This window comes from Aquila chrysaetos, chromosome 11 (genome assembly GCF_900496995.4).
Source record: "Aquila chrysaetos chrysaetos chromosome 11, bAquChr1.4, whole genome shotgun sequence".
In the NCBI taxonomy this organism is placed as follows: domain Eukaryota; kingdom Metazoa; phylum Chordata; class Aves; order Accipitriformes; family Accipitridae; genus Aquila; species Aquila chrysaetos.
Window position 1 is genome coordinate 22104503 of NC_044014.1, and position 10951 is coordinate 22115453.

Here is a 10951-nt window from a genome sequence, read left to right on the forward strand (position 1 = left end):
GTCACGGCAGCCCACTGGGGTTACCCGTTGTCCATCGGGCTGCCTCTCTGTGCTGCTATGTGTTCCCAGCTAGGAGAATGCGTGAAAGCAGGAAGATCGGATATCCTTTGGTTTGTTGTCAAGGCTTCTCTTTGGCCTCCTGTTGCCAAGCTCTATTGTCTTTATAAAGAAGCTCTCTCTCCCCAGACTCCTTGGTGTTGTGAATGCAGGAAAAGCGTTCTTTTATGGTTTATAAATATGATTTATAGAACAGCTGTCAAGTCACGGTATTAATCGCCTGCGGTTTGACTACCCTCTGCAGTTCTGTACAGCATTGTTTTTTTCTAACATCACCTCTTGCTAGATGAATTTAAGGCTCAGCTGAGCTGAAGCATACCCAATTGATACCAATAATAAAAACTCCAAAGGTTCACCTATCCCTTTTCTGACACCTGCCTCCTTCCAGGCACGTTGATGCACTCGATGCTGTTGGTGCACTAGCCAGAAGCCACATCTCGTGTAGCTGCATTGCTCCACAGGGCTGACAGGAGTCCAGAGCAGGTGGGATTATGGGGGTATTGAAATAGCCTTAGAGATCTGTCAGGAGAGCAAGTTTTGCCATAGGTACACCCAAGGATCAGGCTTGCTGAATAAGAATGTTATCTTCAGTCATTCTGTGGGTCAGAAGAGGACTTGAGTTCATGTTTCATTTGTGATTTAACTTCCTCTTTTGAGGAAAATCTGCCTACATTGAAGACTTTTGCCCTAGTGTTTCACCAAGCACACACATCTCTCTCTCCAAGTGTATTTCAACCCTAAATACTCACTACCCCTCAATGTCCTGCAGTGACAATCCTCTCGTCATGTGCCTGGAACAGTGACAAAAAAAGCCTGTGTGCTTGGGAGCAGAGGTGAGCGTTTTCCAAGTCATGAACTTGCTGTTCCACACAATGTCTGCACAGTGATGCAGGAGAACAACTCGCTGAAGGAACACAATTAAAGGTTCAGGTTACTCTTGACAGTTTCAGTTGCTCAGCTGCTCCTCAGACAGAGGTGATGGACGTCTTCATGCTGGTAATTTCGGGAAACAGCACTGCTCCTCCCATGCTTCATGGAATGGAAAAACCACTTCTCTGCCCCCTGTGCCTGAGCACATCCCCATGGCGAAGAAATAGACAGAGACCCAAGATATGGGGAGGAATCAGATGTGCCAACTACAGCACTTGGCTGGAGACTCGGGCTTTCCTCTAGCCCATTCTTCAAGCAACAGTCTTCTGGGCTTCTTCAAGGGCCTTTTGATCCTCAGCTTGTTTCATCTCCCACCCGAGCTGGGAGTATTTTTCAACTGTATCATGCTACTGATCCAGTTGATCTAGCTCATACTGTTGCTGAGGAAGATTTCTGCCAGTACGGGGGTAGAAAACAGTGGCCAGGGGTGTGTTTTGTTAAGACAAAGACTCATAACAAGCCTGAGGAGAGCCTGATGTTACGCACTGTACGTTTCCCTCACTGCACCGCTCCGTAGGTTGGTGGGTGCCAGCACTGCTTTCTGCTGCTCATGCACAGAGAGGGGCATTTGCCTTGTAAACTGTCAGCCTCTACTTTCTTTACAGAAAGACAACAAAGGCATTAGCCCAGTGTAAAGCTCTAGCAAGCACCAAGCTACAAAGCCCTGTTGCTTTTACTGAGTGACATCAAACAAATTATGCTACAGGCCGTGCCTTGATACACTGTGATAGCAAGGCAAGAGCAATCTGGCCCATGTTTTAGATCTCGTGCAGGTTAGCACAGGTTTGGGATCTTTGCTCTTGCTCCTTAGCCACTGCTGCCTTAAGCCTCTGATCTGGCTGCCACTACAGGGTCACAGAGCAGGAGAGACCATGATACTATCCTCGGCATGGGAGAAGGGACCTAGCAGAAAGTCAGGCTTTGAGGAGTCCTGCTGAAAAGCATCATTCTCATTTGCAGCTGATTTGAACATTGCTCCTTTCCTACAGGTTCTGTTCACACTAGACATGTACCACATGTGCCCCAGCACACAGAGTGGATAAGAAGTTACTGAGGACTATGAGTTCCACTCTCTGCTGAAGGTCCTGGTCTCTTCTTCCCGTCTTCCTGCAGCCTGAGCCACAGCATCACAAAACCATCTGTTTGAAGGGGGTGCTGAAGGTTCCTTCTAGTCCGAATTTCCACATGGGCCAAGACTTGCCACCACTTGATCAAGTCAGACATGGCTTCGTCTAGCAGAATCGCCAGACACAACATTTTTGGATCTGTTTCTTCACTGCTTTCTTTAGGATGCTGCTTTCATTACCCTGGGGATCCAGGGTGTTTTTTTAATCCTGCTAATGCTGAATTTCGTAAAACTCATAAAATATTTCAGGGAACTTGAGCCAGCAAGAGAGTACATGAGAAATATGTGCAGAAGGAACTGCATGCTGATGAGTACTATTGCCTTCTCTACCAAATGCAGCAAGAAGCAGATCCGAATGCTCTCTGTACAAAAAGCAGCTGTGAGATCAGTGCCGAAGGCAGCAATATCAGACATGGTGCATGAGTGAGATATATTTCCTAGCTCTTCTCTTCCAAAAGCTCCAGTAAACCATTCTAAAAGACACACCCTGTACAGATGTGTGCACATGTGCTGAATCTGCTGCATCTACAAATTCACCACCCTAGGCACAAAAAACCATCTCATCGTGCTTTTTTCCACCCTGATTGCTCACCATGTCAAAGCTACTGCTGACTGGCCTCCCTTACTTGGTTAAAGTGCTGCTTGCCTTGTGGAAGTTGATTTTTGCAAGACTTGCAGATTATGTAGAAGAAATCTGACTTTGTCAAGTTTTGTTAACCATTTAGTCCATTATCTGAATTCATAGGAGCACTAAATCCTTAATTGGTTAAAGACAAGAAAGGATTCAAGCAAATCTAAGAGTAAAGGAAACCAATATTTAACTAGTGCACTACATTGAGATATGATACGCTTGACTGACAGAAATCACGAATAGCTAAACTATAGGATCAACAGAACTACACACGCTGTTATCTGGGTAAAGCAAGTAATCAGACAAGGATATGATATGTGTACTTTAAAGCATCTAGTGCATCTAAACCACTGTTGCGGCTCTTCAGTAGTTAAAAAGCTACCATCATAAATGGGCTCAGATATTTACAGCTGCAACTTGCTGTTGTAGTAATGTTACAGAGAACCTAGGACTACCATAAGATGTACAATAAAAATACAGAGAGACACTCCTTTCCCTCACAGTCTAGATAGATGAAGAGAGGGAGATAACACAGGTAGAGGGAGAAGAAACGGTGAGGTCTGATGAGAAAGCTGGGAATAGAGACCTAGATCGGGGATACATCTTAGCCACACTGTATTGCACCTACTAGGGAGGTAAGCTTTGAGAGCCTGCTAAGAAGAAAGGAAGGTCCCATGTCCTCTCTAACAAAGCATATCTGGAGAGACAGCAGTCATGAGTGCCCCATGTTCTTACACGTTTAGGACAAAGCCTGGGGCCGCAGGCTAAGAAGTGGCACCAAGCTAAGCTGGGGCAGCAACACAAGTTCCCCAGTGCAAGGTTCTCCCACACTCAGCCCAAGCTCCTAGGACAGGAGTCCCCAAGTACAGTTTGCATTGCTGTTTGCTACTCAGGAATGGGCACTGTCCTTCTGCTTCCCTTTTGAGGGCCTCAGTGCCTGCAGGAGGTTAACAGGATTAAAGTGTGTTTTATCTGCCCCAACTCAGCTCTCCAGAGGTCAGCTCCCTCCCTAGACATGAATGTTGACATACACAATGTTAGGTAGACATTTCACCTCCTTCCCAGGAGCAAAGTCCAGCCTGCCCCACCAGCCATTCCTAAAAACTGTTTAACTTTTATCCATTCCCAAGGCCTGAGCTGCTGCCATTAGTATTTGTTGTGGCAGCCCCAAACAGATTCAGACTTTTTTGCAGTAGGTGCTGCAAAACCCAGAGTTGCAGAGTGTCCTTTCCCAAAGGGACGCTGCACAACAGCAGAACGTGAGATAGTATGGCAGTAAACAGATTCTATTCTGGAGAAGGAGAGATAAGAAACTAGTTCTGTCTCATCCATAACTTCCCCCTTCCTTTGTGCCTTCCTAGATGCCTAACAGTGCTATATGGCCTTGACAGAAAACTACTGTGCCATGTCCTTCCAACACAGGACAGAGCATCATGTTAGGTGAAAAAAAAAAAGGCAAAGTGCAAAGGCTCGGAAATCTCACCTGTCCCCTGTGCTGATGCAGACTGCAGGAAAATCATATTCACCAATAAGGAAACTGAGGCAGAAAGGCAGGGAATGACCAGGTAGCAAGTGTTACCAAAGAGAACCCAAAGCAGTAGGCCAGACTAGATGTTTGGATGTTTGTCTTGAAGATGAAGGCAGTAACATAGATGAAGGCGAGAACAAAAAGGAGGAAGCACTTAGTTGCACAGCTCACCCAGTAATGCTACAGGAAAAAGCACAACACTCCTAAGCTACTTATGGCAGAGCTCTTTGTACTCACCTTCCAGCTGGCCTGACTGGTTATGTTCCACTAGGTCCTGGGTGCATCTCAATATTTAGCTATTGCTTCCAGTAGAGCTACTGCCTCGTGTTTGTCTTGACCAGGGCGTCTCAATTTTTTTGACAGTGCTGCTTGGCTCCTCTCCAGACCTAATTTTTCTCTTCTAGTTTGGAAACTGCTGTGTAAGTGGAGATGACTTGTGCATGCAAAAGGGGCAGAGGGAGTCCAGAGCTACCCAGGAACCACTGAAGGGCAGCTAGGTGTCCTAGGGCAGGAGACAGATGGCAGTAATTCAGGAGAGGCAGGGGAAGTAGAGAATCATAACAGAAAAGCTAAGAGAGGTCTGAATGGAGAGTAAATGAGAGTCTGGTTGTGGAACACCAGGAGCAGCAGGTGTTGATGGCACTGAGCTTAGCTGCTCACCAGGACATCAACATATCTAGGGGTAGTTTCTCCAGGCACTCAGACTGGGAGAGAAAGGACAATGAGTAAATCTTAACGACTCACAGAGGAGGGACAGGATAAGAAACTGAACACTGTCATCTCCTAAAGGGTATGAAAAGGCACGTGCAAAACTAACCCATGGTCACCAGGCTAATAACACAGGAGACATCAGAACTTTGTAACTGGCATTCCTTGTTCTGTGACATCAGACACAGGCCTTGGTGCCCATATGCTGAACAGTCCGTTTGAACACATCTCTTCCTGCTCATGAGTATGCAGGTAAGAGAACAGAAGTGAATGCAATCAGTTCTGTTTTAAAATAAAGTCACCATTGAACTTTGCTGCATTTTGTTTCCCTGCTCCCAGTGCCTGCATTGCCCACCTCTGCACTGATCTCCATCCAATTCAGTCTTCTCTTCTGCTCTACTCTTAGCAGCTCCTTAGCAACACAGGCCTTACCAAGGCCACTCCTGTCTCCTACTAGAGCTTAAGACTCCCATAGCCCGGTCCTGCGGCCAGAGCATGGCCCACAGACCACTCCCTTCCATCGAAGCACCAGGGCCCTGCACGTCAGTTCACCAGGTTGGGCCATTCACATCAAAGGCCTTCCTTCTCCTCCCTAGTGCAAGAAACAGTCAAACATGCAACATAGTCCCTGAGGTTTTTCTTCCTGAGAGGTCTCCCAGCCTTCTTTCACAAATCCTGTCAAACCTAACAAGGCTGGCAAAATCAGAGCTGGAAAGGCCTTTAACAAAGCTTGTCCAGCATACACAGGAGGTGATCACGGTGGCTCTTTCAGTGCTGTACTGTGCACTTCCCCTCCACCTTTGATGCTCTTGTAAAGCCTAGGCAAGGGCTGGGTTTCAGAAGTCTCCATCCATCACTGTTTGCCCTTTTGAAGGCAAACTCCCAGTCACACATCTCAATGTGATCCAGTAAGCAGCTCAGGGACCAGACCCTGGTGCTGTGGGACTTCCACTGCCTTTGTCTCTGTATCTACATGGTGGAGAATGGATGCTGGTGGCACGGCCTCTTCTGGGCCTGTACAGGACAAAACCCTTTGAGGCTGAAGAGGCTCTATTCCTGAAGGGAGTCAGAAAGACTGCCATCTCTCATTGCCGTAGCAGTTGTCTATTCTATCGGAAACTGAGGAAAAGCTCTGCCCTTCTGTTTGTCCCAGAAATCTTTGTATGTGCTTTCAAAGCTTGCTCGCTTTGTGAGCTCCAGACATGTCTGAACAACCTGGGTGGTTTGACACATTACAGCAGAGTGTGTGTGTGTGCGCGCACGCATGCATGCACATGTATAGAGTTTTCATACGTCTGAGCTAGCCATTTGCTCTTATTTCTGATGCTTTTTGCAGAAGGGGACCCCACAGGTAGTCACAGCCAATAGACATGATCACTTGGAATGGCTTCTGAGCCCTTCCTCAGACAGCACAAGCACAGCCAGCTTCAAGCTCCTGCCTTGCAATTTGCTCTAACGGGCTGTTTCTTAGGCTGCTGTGCCTTCTGGCACCTAGAGGTGAGAAGAGAAATGAGTGGTATCTTCTGGGGACGGCAGTGGTCAGGATACAGCACCATCCAGAGCTGGTTTGAGACATCCTGTGCCGCAGAGCCCTGTTACTGCCCAGCACACGGGCTCTCTAGATAACTTGCTGCGGCATGCCTCAGCAAAGCCTGGCGTGACCTCAAGCTGGAGACCTGTCACCCAGCACCCACATTGTTTTGCCAGCTGAGCATTGCGTTCCTCCTGCAGCACTCCTCGGCCAGGGCTCGGCCTTAGCTCACCGCACCCTGGGAGCTGGCACCCTTCTGCCACCCGCTTGGGCACCTGGCATGTGCACAGCATGGCTGGCTGGTGATGAGCTGCGCCTGGCATTTGCCACCTCTGAAACGGGGCCACAAGCAGGGCTTCTTAGCTCCTCAAGCGTTGAATTCTGCCACCTCTCTCCAAAACCTGGCATATTCATTTTAACATATCCCTTGGCTTCTGAGCTCAGGAGGGGCGCTGGGCCTGGCACCCACTGAAATTCCTCCTACTTACACTGCTCTCCCAGTACCAGGCTCCTTGCTTTCAGGTTTGGAGGCCCTGAATTAGGGCTTTTGTGACAAGCAAAAGGATGGCATGACACTTCATCTGGGTTTGTAATCAGCTGGCTCATCAGATGATGCTGGCTTCTCCCCTCCCTTTTCCCTAGTTACTGATAAACTCTATGACTACTGATAGTTGTTCCCTGATGTTGCTTTTTTCTTTATAAGTGACTCCTGCTAGGATATGTTTGTAAAAGAGGCAGGGGCAGGGTGGTCTCCAGCCAACAACCTCCTGTGCTAAAGGCTGACCAGTTAGCAGCAGCTGTAGGCTAATACTAGCACTTATTAAGGACCTTTCACAAGATGGCAAAAAATGAGCAAAACCTGTACTAACCCTGTTGACAGGTTGGAGAGAGAAGAACTGTAACCTGCCAGAGATGGACAAAGTTTGCAACAAATACTCGAGTGGGAGGATCTAGTATAATAAAGTGTGTTTTGGAAACCCTGGATTCTGCTTGTCTTTTTGCCACTGAGAAAGTAATTTTTCTGTGTCTAGGTTTCGCTCAATAAAACAAACGGGAGATTTGCTACCGACCTCCTTTGTAAACAGAACAGAGAAGGGGCTGTAGGTGCAAAGGGTTGTGCGTGGTGCTGACTGACATCTACTGGTAAACTGAACACAGTTGGTAAGGTAACTCCAGAAGCTTAGCTGTATTTTGGGGCAGGGGGGGTCTGGGGATTTACAGTCCTTTTAAACATGAAAAGTTACGCTTGCTCATTGTTGAGACAAATGCATCGTATTCTTGGAGAGACACAGAGAAGAGATGCTGCCGGGAGCTTTCCATGCTCACGGCCACGGCTGGTTGGGGCTGCCCCTTGCCAGGTACACCTGAGCCTGCTTTCAGACATCTCTGCGATGCCCCTCCCTGTGCACATCAATTAATCTCTCCGTGCCTCACTTGCGCTTTGACACGGTGGTTAGGACACAGCTTTCTTCCTCCCTTGGCTGGATCTGAGAGTGCTTTAAGGCAGCCTCTCCTTCAGAGCACACTCAGCACCTACTAGAATGGGGTTCAGACCCCAGCCACTGAGACGGCCAACACAAAATGACTGTGGTGGTGATATCTCTTCAGAGCACCTTATACTTTTCCAAACCTCCTCCTGAAGATTTTAACCACCTCAAGGCACAGCAGTGACACTGCAGTTTGGAAGGCTACCCTCTGCAAATTGGAACAAAACACAGCCGTACACCTGCTATCGAGGAAAAAAAATACTTTACTTTCCCCATCAGCCATATATCATCTAAATAATACCAGCTCCTGATGGGAGGCCTGACAACACACATCTGAAAAGAGACGCTGTATGAACTTACCATTCAGTGTATTTATGTTATTTCTCAACCAGCTTGAAGACACAATTGACAATTATACACAAGCGATTGCTGGGGACAGGTAATTTCCTTGCCCTACTCCAGGACACATAATATACGTGACAGCGTGTTGACAAGGAATGGAAAAGACACAGTTGCATGTAAAAGAGAAGACATTAATGCAGGCACAGGCATATACCGGTGACAGAACTTGTTTTACACTGAGCAGCACTGGCACCACTGAAATCACAGCACAGGGTGACAGGAGTAGTCTATTGCACCAGAAAGGGGGAAAGGAGCTCACTGACCAGGCTGTTGATGGACCCAGGAGACCACTGAAGCCTGCAGTTCTTGTCTGATACCAGCCAAAGCTTGTTCAGGGCTTCTCAACAGGGCAGGCTGACTGCTGCCCATGGCCCAAAGGAGAGGAGGCTGCCAGGCTGTTCTTGTCGGTGGGAAGTGGGGAGTCCCGGCAAGCTGGGCTTGCGGCTCCTGTGGTTGCCACAGACAGGCAGAGCGAGGGGCAGATGTCTATCCCAGCTGCAATGGCTCCGTGGAGACTCCCATGCTCTCCCTTTGCAGGAGAAAGCTTGCTTCCCAAGTTTCGGGCAGGAGTAAACCCTGCAGGGCAAACGCTACCATTTTGCTCTTCCCGCTGCCCTAAAGAGCAGACCATAGTGCCTGTGACCTGGTTGCCTGAGGCTGATGGTCACTGTCCCATGTATCTGAGCCCAGCTGCCACACCATTGTCCTCTTGCCTCACCTGTCTTCCCTGGCACTTATGGGGGTCCCTGTGCAGAAAGGAGCAGGGTGGAGGAGGTTGCCTCCTGTGAGTAGTGACAGCAGGGCTCTTGCGCTGCGGTGGCTGCAGCATCCCTGCCTCAGTGGACTGGTCTCGTGGGTGTTTGGCACAGCTTGGGAGGGGAACAGAAACACTGGGCAATGCAAAGAGGGAGGGAGGTCTTGTGCCACCTTTTCTGTTGAACAGAACAACCAAGCAATGCTCTCCCTGTGAGAAATTTGAGGCTTTATAAAGCCAGGACTTACAGATAATGACTTTCACCTTCATTTTCTTGGCAGGACCCAATTTCAGGATCCTGTTGTCCCCACAGTAGGTGTTGCTATGTTAAAGGAGCTGAGCCTTAGCCAGCAACATATCTTCCACCGGCTCTATCAGCCTGGGATCAACCCCCTGAAGCAGACAGTTGCTGCTTGGATCTCTCCCATGGTGCTAGACTTAGTTCTTCACAGATTAGTGTCCCAAGTATTTGATATCTATGCAGTAAAGCAGACTCAGGACCTCACCCAATATTCTGAGTCCGTGGAAAAGGGAGGCACTCCTTCAGAGACTTCAAAAGAGCAGCCTACATTTTTGATTTTGCAATTAGGCCTTGGTACCCATAGTCTGCTATTGAGCCAGGATCTAAAACAAGGTCTTACAAATGAATTTAAGGAAGAACCTTCCTCTGTGCCTTTCAAAACACAGAGCACCTGATTCATTAACTGCAAGGGGCTTTGTGCACAATTCAAGCCCATTACAGAGCACGTAGCTCGTCTTTTCAATTACAATTTAGCATATGGATTTCCTGTTTAATTAAAATTTGGAGGGGGGGAAAAAAACACGCCTGTTTCATGAAGTTCTCCTGACATAGACCATTTTCTTCTGAATAAGACAATAGCTTCAATGCTGAGGGTAGGAGGAAATAAGCAACATCATTGTTCTGAGTTCAGATGGAAAAGCTGAAGGAAAGAAGCTCTTGCTCAGTTCTCAGTTCAGTGGAACTGGGAGTCAAGAACTGTGGCAATGTCTCATAGATAAGTCTTATCCCCAACAGCAGGATGGGAAGTGAGCTGTGAGACCCTGCAGTTCCTGCATCCACAGATCCTGGCTGAAATCTAAGCTCCCTGTGGGCTGGGTGACAAGGTCTCACACCTGAATGACCACTTGCTTCAGTTTATCAATGATAACTTGTAGCTGTGACAGCCCTGCAGCCTGGGCCATCTGGGGACAGGGCTGATCCTGAGGGTCCTTCAGATATTCCCAGAGAGGCTTTCCCCAGAACACAGCAACACATCCACCTTAAAAAGGTGGCAATACAAAAGGCCACTGCACAAGGTGCCCACTAAACCTATCTGCATTGCATAACACGCTAAACGGTGTAGCACTTACAAGAGATGTTAGCAGTAGTCTGGTACAACTCCTATTTCCATTGGCTTTAAGCCTACAGAGCCTATTTGAGGTTAACTACTGTGGAATACCAGTGATTAAGATATTTGAAATACATTTACAGTGGTCCTGTAAAAGCAGCAATAGTCTGCACCAACTACAAGGAAAGAGAAGTCTCAGCAAAGTGAAAAATGCCTGGAAAAGAAGTATTTTGCACGTGGTTGAAAAACTGACATTCATCTCATTTTCACAATATTCTTCAACTGAAACAGTGTCAGCACCCACAACCAGAAACCAAATTGTTTCTGTGACAAAAGAGAGAAGCATCAAAACTTTTAAAATATGATTCTAGTTTTGTGAAGTACCTTGAAATGCAATTTAAGGAGTGTGAAAATAGACAACATAAAGAGATTCCTTAGTGTCAACAGC